Source organism: Bactrocera tryoni, chromosome 1 (genome assembly GCF_016617805.1).
Source record: "Bactrocera tryoni isolate S06 chromosome 1, CSIRO_BtryS06_freeze2, whole genome shotgun sequence".
Classification (NCBI taxonomy): Eukaryota; Metazoa; Arthropoda; class Insecta; order Diptera; family Tephritidae; genus Bactrocera; species Bactrocera tryoni.
This window is the reverse complement of record NC_052499.1, coordinates 59,324,670-59,342,775: the sequence shown is the minus strand read 5'-3', so window position 1 is coordinate 59,342,775 and position 18,106 is coordinate 59,324,670.

Genomic DNA, 18,106 nt, shown 5'->3' with positions numbered 1-18,106 from the left:
TCAGTCTGAGTCTTATAATGAGTTGTACGTACATATTTTTTTCCAGGACGAGCCAGTTTGTTTACATAATTTTTTAAAAACTTTTCATACGCGTATACAATTTGTGGGTCATTTTGACCACCAAGAAAATTTATGCTCAAATGTGACTAAACAGAAAAAGCGTGCTAGTGCTCATTTGTGAATTTTGCGGTGCCTAGTGATAACGGTATTGAACTTTATTTTCTGATTTTTTTTTTTGATGCTATGTATGTACATACTATGTATGTATGTAGTTGGTGAATTTTGTTTTGCTCTGGGATAACTGTATTCTACTAGTTACATACAGCAAACATACGTTCAAGCTTATGAAAATGTTGTCAGTTGTGTGATTTATTTCAACTGTAAAGACGCTCGGGTAGACAATTTTTTTGCTCAGTGATATGCGAATGTAAAAATCTGTGCAATTAAAATGCAGCGAAGAAACCAGGTAATAATTTAACTTTTTTATAATATTGCGATTCTTTCATTATATGTAGGTATGTATTCATATTTGTATAGATTATATCACGTCCACGAAAACCAGACGGTTACGTGATAAGCTAGCTCCAATAAGAAATATTTGGGACAAATGGAGCAAAAATCTTAAACTGATGTATAATCCAAATGAAAATTTGACCGTCGATGAGCAGCTGGTACCTTTTCGTGGAAGATGCTGTTTTAGACAGTACATACCTTCCAAACCTGCCAAATATGGCATAAAAATATGGGCTCTTTGCGATTCCAAGTCCAACTACGCATGGAATATGGATGTCTATCTAGGAAGGGCCAGAAATACTCAGCCAGAAAAGAACCAAGGTAAAAGCTATCAACATGAGAAAAATAGAAGTGAAACAAACAATACAAAATATTTTCTTTAGGTGAAAATGTAGTTATAAATCTCACACGCAATTTGGGGAGAGGTTATACCGTCACGTGTGACAACTTTTTTACAACCTACAATTTAGCTGTCGAATTGCTTCGACGTAAAATAACGGTAGTAGGAACAGTTAGAAAGAACAAGAAGTTTCTTCCCCTCCAAGCTATTGACGTCAGGAAAAAACCAGAGTATTATTCGCAATTATTTTTCATACAAAATGTGACTGTTGTGACCTACATGCCAAAGAAATACAAATTCGTTGTTGTAATGAGTACTCTTCATCATTCGGCAGATACTAGGGATGATCAGAAAAAGAAACCAGAAATAATACATCACTATAATGCGACTAAGGCAGGTGTTGATGCGCTGGACCAATTAGTAGCAACGTACACACGTAAACGCCAAACGAAACGATGGCCAGTTGAACTCATTTCCAATATGGTCGATGTTTCGGGATATAACGCATATGTTATATGGACCGAACTTAATCCCGCATGGAACAGAACTAAAAACTTTAAGCGGCGATTATTTTTAGTAGACTTTGCCACATCTTTGGTAACCCCACACATTGCACGCCGAAAGCGAATGCCCCATGGTCCTTCTGCAAAAAGAGTTGTGGAAAACATCCAGGAAGCAGTCGCAGCAGACACTCCCAGTTTATCCACGGTCGTGCAGCCTCAAGATTCTCCTTTATACTTCTTGGGTAAGAGACAAAGGTGTTTTTATTGTCCACATACTAAAAACTCCAACAAGCATTCAGTTCGTTGGGATAAATGCTTGAAATTTATATACAAACAACATAGTGTAAAGGCAGCTATGTGTATAAATTGTCAGAATTGACGTATTTTTTACTGACTCCTATTGAAAACAATTTTGAATTTGTAAATTTTATGTTTGAATAATAAAAAAAATGAGTCTGCCATTATAATTTTACCATACTGACGTGTTTTTGGTATTGGGTCATATTGACCCACAAATTGTTTATGAGGGGTACAATCTCAATTTGTGCAGAAGGGTTAAAGAAAGCCAAATACCAGACATAGTCGCCTCTTACGACAGGCTGGAGGGTTGTGTGGTCTAACCTCCGAGTCTGTTTCTTTTCATTATCGACTTCCAAGTTAAGTTTTGGGATTCGAGAGCCTCTATGCTCAACGTTTTATACCTACTGCTAAGTACCTCATTTGCCATGGTCGCTGTATTCTCCACCCTCTGAGGTTGCATATAAACAAGACGCTAGCCTGCAAATCATGTCTCAGCTAGATCAGAGCCACTTTGATATCATGACATTGTAAGCAGTGACACCTATTGTCCAGTCGACACCTAATTATATCCAGATGCATGAGAACTTTACAAAGCCGAGAATAGTTCTTCCATCTTTTAGTCAAACCATATTGTGTACGTTTTATCATTAAATTAATAAGAAACGTCTATAGACCCTATTACTAAGTAGATGAAGATATGGAAATGAACTTCTTTCTCCGGAAACTTATAACTAAATACTATTTACTATTCACAAGTTTACGAACGAATGCTTAAAACTATGGATTTACATATGTATTCTCAGAAAAAGTTATTACATAGGAGTGCCTACGAAAGAATGCCGTTTTATACGAAGATCTGATGAACTAATTTATCGGACATTTTTTAAATTTATTTATTGGATTTAAGGATAAAGAATTAATATTTATTTAAAGGAATTTTAAGGCGATAAATGCTCTGATAGTAAAAGTTGACTAGATCTATTGGAATCGAAACTTCTAGAATCCTTCTCCAATTTCTAACCTAATAAACTTTTAAATTAAAACCGTTGGCGTTGCGAGCCCACCAAAGACCTGCTGGGTATTTGTAAAACTTTCTGCGAGCCAAAAATATTCCGTGCAAATATTTCGGTTAATATCGTTGGAAAAAAATAATATTTTTTTTTGCATTTATATTGAAAACAAAATTGCACAGCGAAAATTGCTATTGGCGGCAATTTTTGATCCAATCAACCAGCGCAAGTTTACTTGATTTAGCAATGCAATCGAAAGCGAAATGCACAAATATAATAGAAACTAACGATATGACAGAACAACAACAACAACAGCAAAAACAACAAAATACGCTAACTGCTGTACTAACAGCAGTGTTAACAATGTGCGCATATATGTGTGTGTGAGTGCACTTACAACAATGAATGCAATAATGGCAGCAATACAAACAACAAGAACTACAACAATTGCATCAATTACAATACGAAATTGCTACAACAATAAAATGTTGGCTGATGTCAGTCAATATGTGTACATATACATATGTGTATACTTATGTATGTACATTTGCACAAACAACAACTACAAACCAAATAACTAAGATTCTAATGGGAAATTTGGATGTGTTTGGGTGAGTGTAAAAAAAGTTTATGTGTGTAAGTGCGTAAAATAGTATGTGTGTGAGTACTTGTGAGCGTATGTGTGTATGTAACGATATAAGTGTGTGTCAGTCTATGTCATGTGGTTGCTCTGTGGTTTATTAAGCGAGTTGTTGCAGAACGTGTGAAATTTTTGAGTGTGTGTGTGTGTGTGCGAAATTGCCATAGTATTGGCAATATGCGATACCTTACATATTCAAAAGCACAGCGGAAATCACATTTTCTGCATTTATTTTATTTGAACGCGGCAATTTAAATTGCACCAAAATGCGCCACGTCGGTGTAATCAAATGCTAACAGCAGCGGTTGGGCGATGTGCGCAAAGTAATACAAAATGGTTGTAAAGCTATGCGGTTTCCGTAAATAGAAACACACGCTATTTACTTTATATGGGAGTATTGCTGTGTATGTGTGTGTGTGGGCAAACCAGCAATTGACCATAAATTTCCTTTGATTTTGTGGATTTAACGGATATATCTATAATACGACGAATTGCTAAAGGGTAGAGTGGCATTAGAGATGGGGAGAAAAGTGCGAAATAGATAATGTGTTAGAGTTGAGGCTAGCGAAAGCAGCAGGCGTTAAAGCATCAAATTTCAGATTCTGTTTCCTTGCAATTGCAGTAGACGTTCGTTACCATATCCATCGCTATAACTGGACCGCTTGATTTCTTGATCTGTCCGACACCTATCCATTCCTTCGCTGGTACTACGTATAACTTGAGTGTCTTGAACTAAATTGGTATCCATTGGAAGAAATCGTATAATATTTTATAACGAGTGATCCAAATAGAGGTACTTTTTTCAAAACACACGCGTTATCTATGAGTTGAGTCAAGCTCTTAAGTCATTTTTGTTCAGTATTGTTAAGGCTCGACATTCATAATTAAATAATATTCGACCGAATAGACCACGTCCACCATGAAGTGAAGAAAATAAAGCAGCCGCAGCTGAGAGTGTACGCAAAGACCCTAGAGAATCGTCGATTCGGCGTCATATGCAGCAACTCGGACTGACGTATGGAGCGTCTTGCCTCATTTGAAGACCCTAAATGGAAAGCGTACAAAATGCAGCTTGTACAAGAACTGAAATCAAACGACCTTTCGAAGCGACATCGCTTTGCTCTATGGAAAGTCCAAGAAAATCCGACGTTTTCGAGCCAAATTTTGTTCAGCAATGAGGCCTATTTTTGGCTCAATGGGGATGTAAACAAGCAAAATTGCCGCATTTGAGACGAATAACAACCGAAAGAGTTTCAAAAGCTGTAATTCATCTGGAGAAAACAATGGTTTAGTGTTGTTTGTCGGTGGAATCATCGGTCCATATTTTTTCAAAAATGATGCAGATGAGAACCGTAAATGACGACCATTATCGCGCCATGATAACCGAATATTTGATGCCTGAAATTGAAGCTCGTGATTTCAGCACTTCGGTGAGCTCATAATTTCACGTGTTAGGACCAATGGTACGATGAGTGATCTTTGTGTAGGGTGAGAGATTATGTGACACAGTTAGCATGACCAAAACAGCTTTCGTTTGATTAATGTCAAACAGATTTGACACCTGACTTAAGGTGAAGCCCTTGTAAGCAGTATATTTAGAACATAAGTAGTTCAGGTTATAAAAAAAGTATTTACAACAAATTTTGATACGCATAGTGTGCCGAGTATGAAGTTCTTACTAAAGGAAAATAATTATTCAGATAAATAACAGTACAGGAGAAAACAAGTTGTTACCGACGAAACATAAAAAAGTTCCCGTAATAATTTCGGATGTTCGTGAAGTGACGTTGTTTGACATAGCTCTTAAGATAACAAATTTGGGTATGCGCTTTGTGCAAAGCGGGTGCCGCGCAAGCTCAAGAAGTGTTTTACGCGCCATAATTTCAGAACGGAGTCCACGGCACGGAGTTTACGGCAGTAAGCTGAGTGGACTGCGCATGATGAACCGACCCCAAAATGTGGAAAGACGCAAAAGTCGACTGGCAAGGTTATGGCATCAGTATTTTGAAATGTTTGTGCACTTCGTGATTGCAGCGTTTGAAAGACAAATTCGCAAAAAAACGGACCCATATGAAGAAAAAAAAAGTTCCGTTGTGCTGGGTTTCGAATTGCTGCTGCATCCACCTTATGTTCCAGATGTAGCAGTCGGTGACTATTTCTTCCTCACAAACTTAGCTATAATCGTTACATCGCCTTCGAAGATAGCTATATTGAATAATAAAATGAAGTCTTATCAAAAAAAATTTTTTTTTTTTAACTTAATCGCGAAAGATTCCAAAAATTTACGAAAACTGGAAAAGCCCGGAAAATCTTTGAATAAATTTGTATTTCGAACTTCCTTTGTTGTTTAGAACAGTATCCGTTTCATACCGTAGAGGTTTTATTTCCCAATTCCTAATATTTTAATCAAAATACTTTAGGAATTGTGTAAATGTGACAAGAATGGCATGAAATGCAGATTTTGAAAATACTTAAAACACGAAATACTTAAAGTATAAATAGTAAATAGTTGAAATCAATCATAATATATTTCTTAGCCTCAAACAAGTTTAATACATTTCCGAGGAATTAAATAAAATATATCAAAGTCAGCAAAAGGATAACTGTTTTTGTAATATGTGATTTCATTTTTATTAATTCTGAGAAGACTATTCATTGGAACTAGTTTTAGCTTTAATCTTTCTTTTACATTTCGTAAGAGCTTATCAAATATCTAAATTTGTTCAATGTGTATGTATGTATATTGTCTTGATTACAAAATCACAAATTTCATACGAGTTTTTATACTCTCACAACATGTTGCAGCAGAGAGTTTAATATATATTTCCATGAAATAAAATCTTCTTAGAATCCATAAATATAATTAAATTTATATATCTTTAAGCAAAATACTTAGTTAATCAAGCATATTGCTAATAGATGTCAGTAACACTATTTTAGCAGCTTTCACTTGTAGATATCTCGGCAATTATTGCCTTTCATTAGTTAAAGTAGTAGCTCTGAATCTGTGCGTTTGAGTGTGTTATAAGTCTTTGCATCAATCAAAGGCTACTACATAGTAGATGGAGACTGGAAGGTAGGTGCTTAGCGCCAATTCTGATCGGATTATGATAACTGTATAGACATGTAAATGCATATAATAACATGCACACAATATTTTAGAGTCATAAGTTATTAATACCTACAACAACAACTATATTACTTTGGTAAAAATCTTCAAAAGTAAGTCAGCTCGAGTGCTTCAGGGCGTATGAGTAACATGTTCGATTATTAGGAAAATTCAATCAGTAATAAAATAGTTTGTATGTTGGTAGCGAAAAATAGAACAGTGTGTAAGAAAATATTTTTGATATTTTAAATATTAAAAACAAAATCATTTCTTAATTACGGAACATATTTTCATGTTGGTATAAGAAACAGGTTATGTTCATAAAAAGTTCCAAAACTACATAAGTAAACTTTACCACAAATTTGGCTAGCCGTATCTACGTAAAAAAAGCATCTGAAAATGTAACAATTAGATATCTACTGCAAATTTTAATTTTAAATTTCTTTATAAAATGTGATTAAAGTCAGTATTTTGTCAATAGATGTCGCTGCAGTCGTTTATCTTCAGTGTGTGTCATACCATGTGTTGAAAAGGTGAGATTTTAAGCTTCATTTAACCGTTATCAAATTAAGTTTGGGGAAGTCGAAAAAAAGTTAAAGCTGATGAAAAATTCATGAAAATTATGAAGAAATTCGCTATATTTTGAAATATCCGCTACGCAAGACGCCAATGAAGTTTGTGAAGTTTACGGAGACGATGCTGTATCAGTTCGTGTATCACAAGAATGGTTCGTTCCTATCGTCGAAAAAGTCGATGAAATTATGGAAAAGATTGGCCAGGACCGTCACATAAGTAGCCATGACATTGCTACGGAACTTAACATTCATCATCAAACGGTTTTGAACCATTTAAAGAAGGTTGGCTACAAAAAGAAGCTCGATGTTGCTGCAGGGTGAAATAGTTTTGTTCACTTAACGGTCGTTTGTATCACCTACATAAAACTAATCGATTTAGATGTGGAGCTGTAAAAGACGAGGTGGTTGAGTTCTTAGTGGCTGTCTGTGCCGTCCATCTGTCCGCCTTTGCAAGCGATAACTTGATTAAAAATGCAATTTTGTACATGTGTAACTTAGTAAAAAAGAGAGAATAGACTTAATATAAACACTGCCACGCGCACAAAACGGCATTAACGGAAACATATAAGGCAAAAACAAACTAAATAATAAATTAAGACATAGAACTACAATTAGGCACTGGGGCCCGCAATAGCAAGTGGCACCTGTAGACTGAAAATTTTTAAAACATCGGAATGGTTTCGCTTTCTAAAAGGTTTGATCTACTTATCTCCCAAACTTATCAAGCTAAAACAACCAAGTTCGCTCGGAAAAAAATGGTTAAGCACCTCTACATAAATATGGATCAAATCGGAAGGTAACGGTATTTTCTGAAAAAACTTAAAGATCGATAAAACAATAACTAAACACCGCGGATACATTAAATTTTACGCCTGAAGCGCTATAGGAAGGCTTTATAAGAGACAAGGTCAAAATTGGACTTGGTCCTCTCTTAGATGGCACCTTAGGATCAAAAGCGGTCCAAAATGCAATTGAAGCTGTTCAAGACCCCCGTAGTTGACTTTTTACTGCAAATATCGGTCAATGTGTGAGATATCTAGTAGAAATTCAGGGATAATCCTTTCCTGTCGGAAATGAGTTGAATCGGGTCAATACTTCCTTAGCTCTCATATACATACATAATACAAAGGTTATCGAACTTCGGGGGACTTTATACCGCATATATCGGCTAAAAGAATAGCGTGTTTTGCCCGTAACAATGTATGGTAATCGGGTAAAATTTTGACTTCGCGCCATATGTTTACACCACATGTATCTGCGGTACCTTAATGAAATCCAAGGAACATTGTATTATTATATGACATGTTAATAGTATGTGGTGTTGGAAAAAATATATAAATTCGGCCCAACTCCCAAATCCTACATACAGTGGTTGAGTTGCTTATTAAACAAATTTCTTGAGAAAACATTTTCATGAATACCTTCCTCTGCCCACAAAATACTCTTTAGAATGATTTCTGTTTTTCTATCTGAATTTGAACCATTTGATTTGGCTAAAATGTGATATTTTATGTTGTTAGAGATGATATCCTTAATATAAAGAATTTCGATTATCTGGTTAACGTTTTCCAAATGAATTCAATATAATAAATTTAGCCCCCTGTCTGGCCTGTCTCTCCATCTGTCTATATATATGCGAACTAGTCCCCTTATTTTAGGTATTTCAATTTTACAAAATATCTTCTTGGCATTTGGCAACGACAAATATTCAGTTCGTTCCACTATCCACTATAGCTGCTATACAAGCTTACCGATCAAAATCAATTTTTTTTATTTCTGAAGGGTATTATAGCTTCAGTGCAGCTGAAGTTAATCTGAGTTGTGAAGACCCTAAACGCGATCTAGAGTCTATAATTCATTAAAAAGACCCTGAGCTTCATAATGTCTCCAGAATAATCTAATGCTAAACGAACGTAATTCTCTTCAAAGCGAAGGAGTCCAATTGTGTGATATTTAATTGTATTGTGTATGCATGTGTGCACTCTGTTTCATCATTACATCAATTAAGTCTGTGACCAAGAAAATTGCATTCCTCATAAGAGAATATATCCATCAGAACACATGCATACGTATACATATATGTATGGACGCATCCTTGCAAACAAAAACAAAAAGCTGCATATTTCATGCAAAACAGTAATGATTTTTTGCAAAAATTGCCTACAGCCTCGGTAAAGCAAAAGCCATTAACAAGCATACACAAAAAGGCAAAACGAAGAACCCATGAGGAAGGTACGTCAACTGACTCATACTTGCGTCGTTCGCTCTTTATCCATGCATATCTGTTGTCATTCTGTGTTTCTTTTATATGAATTACCCCCCATAAATGGCTTCCTGCAGGCCTATGGCAATTTGCTGGAATGAGAATTCATTCGAGCATAACAAACTCAAATAAACTATTTAAGAAAGCAATTTTTAGTTAATTAAACGACAAAGACATGAAAAAAGACAGATAATTTCATTGGGAGAGACATTACAAATACATAAGTAAATGCATATGTGCATATGCCAGCCCATTTGCGGTTATGTCTGTAGGCAGTTGTAGTTATGCCTCCTTATATGCGTAAGTTTGTGTGGTTGTTCGGCTTTTTTGTGGGATTTGTGTAACTTGGTCGACATTTACGTTGGTATTTTTTGCGATTTTTCTTTGTGTTTCTCATGTAGTTAGGCATATTTATATTCATGGCAGTATGCATATTAGGGTGATTCTTAAGTATTGCTAGAAATATTTTACATTAGTTGGTATTTGTAACTTAGTATATGTAGTTGTACTCTAGTTAGAGTTGCCACATCTCAGTTTTTGTTTAGACTAATTCGAAACGGTTATGAATTGTTTGTAATATTTACACTTAATTGACATCGTAGACAGCCAAGCAGCAATCAAGGCGGTAACCTTGTATCGCTTATCAGCCAGAAGTGCGTTGGGAAGCAGGGCAGCAGTGGAAAATGTTGTCAGAAGCAAGCAACTGCACTGCTACTGGATGCCAGGCCACAAAGGAATCGATGGCAATGAAATAGTGGACGAGATTGCCAAGAATGGTGCACGGCTAACAGCCGAAAACGCGAGCTACCTGGGCGCAAAACCGCAAAAGTCAAGTGTAAAACGGTAGATTGGAAGTATACAAAATTCCTATTGGCACTCCATTAAAGGAGACTGTAGGAATATAATGGGAATACTAACTGACCACTGGCTGGTGGTGACACACATCTGCAAGATGTTGGCAAGACTACGATGTAAGCATCTGGGGTCTCCACAGTATGATACACTGGGGGAGGTATCGACATTGAGGCCGCAGAAACTGTTAAAATTTGCGTCAGGCGCTGACATCCTAAACGATGGCTCCTCCTCTTGGACTTAGCAAGTGAACTCCATCTGGAATCGTAAATAACCAAACTGTATATGCGTGGCTTATTGGCCCACTTGATTAACTTGATTAAATTTGACACTTTCGATAAGAATTATATCATTGTTGATTATTAGTTTAAGTAAATATTTCTAAGTTGCCGGAGTTTTTTCAGGGTTATCTTAAGCCTTTTTATTTGTGACATATCTCTCTCTCTCTCTCTCTTTTTCAGTCAGGATGATACGTATATATTATATATTTATTTAGAGCACTTTCAATAACAATTTGAAACAGAAAATTCTCGTTTTGGTAACTTATAAACATCCCTAATGCACACATCCACATTTTTTTCTAAAAGTATTTTTCCTTTAAGCAACAAATTCAATGCATATCAAAAGTCAATTGCACGCAAAATTGATATTGTAAGCTTGGCAGAGGGGGAGAGGATGGAAGATATGAGTAGGCTAAATATAGAGATGATGCCAGCATATAATTTTATGTGCATACATATTTGAATTATACAAATAGACTTCTTGATAAACGTGCAACAGTTTGCTCTAATCATGTGCAATAATTTAGTTTGAAATCAGAATAAATGCTCAAGCAATATTTTTTAAATTCTAATATTCAATCTTTATTTCTGATCAGTTTTCTTTTATTCCATTTGCGATTAATATTCTGCATAATTTGCGTAAGTCTTTCAACGTAAAGAAAAAAATGGAGATCAAAGCTGTTTAGTAATTGCAGTTTTTATTGAAAATTACTCGAATAAAAGAATATTCAAAACATTTTTGTATGTTTGGCACACAAAGAGAGTATATGAAATTAACCAGAGATGAAAGCAAATAAATTACGTTATTTCATAACACTATACTTACTTACTTAATTACTTTATATGCAGATGTATTGTAACGTGTCTGTGTAGTGAAAGTTTTGGAAATTTTTACAGCAAAATGCAGTTGTTCTTTCAATAATTTTAGATTTTAAGACGCACATAGTTACTTCTCTTTCAACCGGTTAACTCTGAAAGCAATAAAATGTCTAGATAAAGCCTAACAAGAAGATTTTTCCAATACGTGGTTTTTAGGAAGAAATAACAGGCATATCATTTAATGTTATGGCTTTATTATATTGCCATTTTGCCATTTTGTTTTAAGAAAGATTTCAGCCAAATGGCTGCCACTGACTCGAATAAATTTCAGACGAGAGGCCCCATTTTGGACAACTTTTGGCGGCAATTGGGCCCTATGTCCGCAATAATGTGCCGAATATTATTTTCCAAAGCGTCGATCGTCTCTGGCTTATCTGCGCAGACAGGCCACTTCATATACCATCACATACATAACCACACAAGAACTAGGCCAGCAGTGTCAAATCGCACAATCTTGGAGGACGCACCACAGGCCCACGATGCAAGATAATGCGCTTACCAAAACTTTCATTTTCGTTTCGTTGGCTGTATGACATGTAGCGCCAACTTATAGGAATAAAAGGCATCCACATCAACATTCTCCACTTAAGGCACGAAAAGTCATTAATCATGGCTCTTTATGAATCAAACAGTGACTTTTTGAGAATATTTATAATGGCTTGCGAATTATGGTCACTTCAAATGTGCCAATATTTTTTATTCACGTACCCATTAAAATAAAAGTGATAAAGGATCATCTCGTTTGGTGCCCATTCACCAAAGTGCAATGCGCTTGATGGTCGTTCGGCTTCAATTGTTGGATTTTCTAAATCTGCCAACCAATATCCTTTCGCAAATAATACACAAAGTGGATAGACTCAGACCAAATTTTACCGACTACAAAAAATACCCTATAACCTATTATAAAACTTTCATCTCATTAAAACAAGCAGGGATTCTCAGAACTTCGGTATAATCATTACATATAAAATGTCCCTAAGTAAACGTGTTAGTTATAGAGTCACTTTAGTTGACTTAGTTTGAAGGCTGTTAAAACGTCCTTGCAATACTAACAAATAGGTTAGGTTAGGTGGTAGGCCAATGAGCCACGCATAGCCAGTAGTCATTCCGGCGATTTTGCTGCACAGTTTTCAGCAAAGAGGTCTATAGGTGGTGTTTCTTAAAGCTCCAGTTATGTACAATGCAGCGATACTCTGGATCCTTTCCATCTGCTTATATTAGATAGATTTCCGTACGCCTGTCAACCATGCTATTGAACCGTAGAGCAGAATTGGGCTCACAATAGTTGTGTAGGACCAGCGCATGAAGGGGAGTTGTGCTGAGCATCTGCCTCACGCATTTTAAGCGTTGCTAGCTTTTCTCATTCTTTCTTCCACGCTGTGCTTCCACAGCAGTTTGCTGTCCAAGACTATCCCTAAGTACTTGGTGCAGACTTTGAGAGGGAGTTGCGTCCCATTTATCGAAGAATTTTGCACTTTCTTGTGAACACAAGCAGATCCGTTTTCTCCAGGTGCAATCCTAGATTCGCTTGCGAAGCCCAATTTTGGTCTGAGAGTGAGGTCTTTGAGAGTGGTGGTCACAATACTACCAATGATCTGTAGATACCTACCTGCTATTAAGATGGCAATCTCGTTCGAATATGCCACTATCTTAGGGGCTTTGCCACCCAAGTTCCTTAGCAGTTTACATATTCACCACTAATGTCAATAGAAGAGGGGGTAGCTCCGCGTCGTTCTATTCTGCTCATATCCTTCTAGAAAAAAAGCATCTAACATCGTGTTAAACGTCATAGTCGTAGCCACATTTTCCTTCAGTTTCAAATACTAAGCTAATTCAATTCTTTCCTTATTGTTTTTTTTTATTCAAATAATATTTAATCTTCTTCTACTGATGCTGCAAACCTTGAGGTTAGTGGTATTCAACTCGTCTCGGATTTTGATTCAGCTTTTGTCTCTATTTACCAGACGTAAGCCACACTTAAGAGCATAGAATAATTCAGCGAAATAACATAATAAAATCGATGAAGTGTTAAGACGATTCAATCAAATATCAAGATAAATAATAGTAGTAAATATTCGAGATGGTCGAGCATGTGATTTCAGCTTTGTGATAAAAACATCGAGAAAGTACAATCTATAATATTATGAAAAGTTGTGTATTTTATCATTTGAAAGCTTCAGTGGCCAGTTACCATCTTTATTATTATCAGTTCTTTCCGGGCGTTTTTATTTTCGCTTCCCTTACAAGCAAAGTAAGTGTAGAAAAATCTATGTATTTCTGATTATGTGCCAGTGTTCTTTGTTTATTCGACAACCAACGTTGCAGCAAAGAGTTCTTTTCTATATGTATACATGACTTCTTATCCTTATTTCATTCATTCTGCTGCATTCAATATGTTCAAATGAGCTTTAAATAAAACCTTTAATTATAATTAGAACTCAATACCACCTTTTTTGGCTATTTGACATTCAGCACTTTCCAGCTATTACTTTCTTTAGCAAAATAAGTGATGAAAGCTAGAAGGTCGGGAAAGTCTGATATGTAGTTCCAGCTTAAAGATACCTTAATATCTTGCAATTGTGGTGAAACTCATTTTTCAGAACTCCATGCATACACCTTAAAGATAAAAATGCAAAAGTTTCGCTGCTTTGAATATTTGGCTTAAATTTTTAATTATATCACAGGAATTTTCATACAAATTTCCACAAACACAATTCTCGAGTCGCAGCAAATAGTGTAATGGATGTGAGAGTTTGGGTTGCGCCATCTTGTTGACCTCATTGGTCTTTACCGCGTTTACGAATGTATGTACAGCACCGATGTGGTCATAAAACCAAGCACCAAAGCAGTATTGTCTACCCATTACACACACCCTGAGCGCCCCGCTGTCGTTGCAGCTTTGGTACATCAACGTAAATGGACAGGCACCATGCCTTACGGCGCACAGAGCTTTTAGCAGCGACTACAATTTTTCGGAACATTTTTCAGGGCAAAGCGAAAAAAAGAAATGAATTTTACTTTCTCACTTTTTGCACTTTTTTGCTTTTAGTGAAGTAGCATAAATAAAAATGCAAATCCTCCGCATGAAATCCCCTATAATTAACATACATTAGCAGTGAAAAGTAGAGTGTGACGAGGAGTTGGGCGCGAAGGGAGAATGAGAGACGAGTGTGAAAAAAGCTGCTGCTGCTGCCATAAGTCACAAACACATATGCACTCGAGCTATACAAGTCACTAGCATACACATGCACATACACATGTATATAGAGCTGCACTTTCATCTAAACATATAGACCTTCATATAATTAGTGCTTGACTGCCAGGTTGCTCGCCTGGTATGCCTTTTGTCTGTGCTGGACAGGTGGAGAAGATTTCATTTAGCAGCCATTTCACACCGCAAACGAGTTGCACGCTCACTTGACTGCAGCTGGTCGTGAGCACTGTAGCAAGCGTGCGACAAAGGAGGTGGCGGTAGCTAGTCAGAATTGCAGGGCACAAGTTGAAAGGGGCTTCTGCTATTTTGCATATTCTGACAGCCACTCTGGTTGGTCTCTTTATACATGTTGTTGTTGTTGTTGTTGTATTTTTTCTCATGCCGTTAATTTCTGGGACAGTGACAGTTTCAAAGTGAATATATGCAAGGCACTGTACCCCATTGGGCAATCGCACAAAGAAATGGTGTAATCGTAGCATTTCCGTATTTTCTGTTAGTTCTACCGCTGCTGCGTTGCTTCTTATTCAGCTATTTTTAATAGTTTTTGCCGAAGTACACTTCATGTGCCAAGTTGTGTGGCTAAAGTAAGGGTGCGTTTAAAGTTTGTTGTGCCAGTCTGCAGATGATATCTATGCATAGGAGTCGGAATGAACAGTGCAGTTGTCATACTCTAATGAGCAGTGTTTCGGTCATTTTGTAAGATGGAACTTTTCTCCAATCTGCTGGGTGGAAGTAAGACACAAAAGCGATGAAAATATTGGCCCATTAGTTGACTATAAGGAAACCTCACTTTTATTGCTGGCCAATATGCTTTTTTTTGAACTAATATGTCCAATAGTTTGCCGAATAGTCGTCAATTGCAGGCAGTGTTATTTTCCTTCTTTCAGTCAAGGAAGTCGGCGGTTAAAGCACATCGGGATGTCCAAAAAGCTTACGGAGGTGCTGTCCCAAGTGAAACAAGGTGCTGTGATTGGTTTTACTGTGTCTGAAGAAAGCAGTGCATGTGGAATCACTTGCCAAGAGAATGGGAATGATTCTCAAAAAAAAAAAAGAATTACGGCATGACAACGCAATCATTGCCAAATCCGTTAAAACACACCTCTTCTTCTTCTTCTTAATTGAAAAGTAAAACACACCTACAAATGCTTAAATGAAAGTTCCACAATTACTTTTTGCTCCGTTCGATGCCACAGGGTTTGGCTCAGAAGCAGTTCCACTCACAAAACGACGTAGAAAAATGGCTTGATACTATGATAGCATTAGAGGATAAAAAATTTTATCGTAATGGAATGTGAGTTTTGGCAGAAAGATGGGAAAAAGTTATGACTAGCTATGAGGAATACTTCACGTAGGCTCATACATATATTATATATTGTATATATAAACTTTACATTTAAACTACTTAAATACTAAAATATTTTGAGATCTGGTGTCTAAATTTGCTAGAAATATTTACTCAGAAAAGGTCTGCTAAAAAAATTCTGTAAATTGCGTAATGTTAGAATGATCCGATTTTCATTTGAAATATATGTATACAGTCTTGTCTGATAACTTGTTGCCATTTTTAAGGTAATGTAGACTTTCTCATAGAAAACCTCGTCTCTATTGACAAAAAACTGAAAGCTGTTTTTCATAAACTTCTTTTGAGGCAAATTTTCCAGCAGAATGACAGGAGCTGTAGTAATCACTTGGACTCTCCGCACTATTTGAAGATTTTCCAACTAAGTTTTCGGAGCTTTTGGCAAATTACAATCGATGTGTATGTTTGGCCTTGTCTTGATGGAATATAATTCCGTCCCCATTGGCCAAAATTTACCATTTTGGGGCGGTAGTAAACGGTCTAACTGTTAGCAGTACTGATCAGAATTAAACGTCGGACGTAAGGTAGCTGATTGCAATGGATGACTTTTTTGCCAATCCCACCATACACATTCCTCCGGACCGTCAATCCTGGTTTGGCTGCCTACTATAACAGTTTTCGCTTGACATTGTGGTTTCTGACCCATTTTTCATTACCAGTACAGCTATTTTTAGGTGAAAATCTGATTCAGGGTTTTTTTTGGGCGTTAACTCGTTCGAAGCCCATACAGCGAGCTTTTTTTTCTATCCAGAGTTATTTAAATGTTTGCAAACGCTTATTTTGTGTAAGGTTTCTCTTTTGGTCGATATTTTCACCATTTGATGATAGACATCTAATTACTGGAAAGAAATAGATGAAACCAAAATTGTTAAAATATTAATATCTATCGGGTTTTATATGGGTTCAGTTCATTTACTTCGAATGTTTTTGGTATATGTCGATGGTATTCTGTTTTGAGATATCGATAAATAACGTGATTTTCTTCAAAAAAAGTTTATTACAAAAATATCAGTATTTATTTGTGTAGATGAATAGATGTTAGAGATTTGCTGTACGTTTCTTGTACTCTCATTTTTGGGCACTTAGTATTGATACTGATCTTAGATCACAAAATATTGGGTAGTCTAAAAAGTCTTTTCATATTATGTCAATAAATGTCGATGAAGTCGTATATCTCCAGTGCTCCAATCACATTGTGTCATTCCATATATTGTTGAAAAGGTGAGATTTTAAGCTTTTTTAACCAAAAAAAAATTAAATTCGCGGAAGTTGAAAGTCGCTTCCGTTCTGGAAATTTCGATGTGAAAAATGCACTTCATTCTGGTCGACCTATCGTTGAAAAAGTCGATGAAACTATGGAAAAGATTTACCTCGACCGTCACATAAGTAGTCATGACATCGCCAAGGAACTTAGCAATAACAATGGTAACAGGAGACAAAAAATGGATCAAATCCGACAATAAGGTGCGAAAAAGATCATGGTCCAAGCGTGGTGAAGCTCAATAAATGGGCGCAAAGCTGGGATTGACGCCTCGAAAGGTTATGCTGAGTGTTTTGTGCGATTGGAAAGGAATCATCCAATATGAGATATTCTAACCTGGTCGAACGATTGCTTCTACATTTCACTGTCAGCAACTGATGAGATTGAAGCAAGTAATCAAAAAAAATGGTCAGAACTGATCAACAGAAAGGGCTTTGTCTTCCATCAACACACACATCTTTGATAACTCGGCAAAAACTGGGAGAGCTTAGCTTGCAAGTTTTTATGCATCCACCATATAGCACTGACATTGCTTCATTGGACTGCAATTTGTTTCGGTCATTGCAGAACTTTCTTAATGGAGTAAAGTTGGCTTCGAGAGAAGTCTGTGAAAATTGCCTGACACAGTTTTTCGCCGAGAAACCAGAAAAGTTTTACACTGATGGGATAATATCTCTAGCGGAAAAAGTGGTCAACCAAAACTGTACATATTTGGTTCATTAAAGTTCATTATAAATATAAAAAAAAAGATAAGTTGAAGTTTGATTAGAAATACTAAAAGACTTTTTATATGTTCATCTAATCTTATTCAAAATATTAAATGTATATTCAAGGGGTCAGATTTTTAAAACTAATAAAGTCATAAGTCTAAATTATTTTTAAACCAACTTGCCACGGTTCTAATTTATACCTAAACTTATTCGGTTTTCTATAATTTTAATTTTTACCGCTACAATTCTTTATCTTTACTTATTGGCGACATTTTTAAGTTATTTTTTAAATTTTT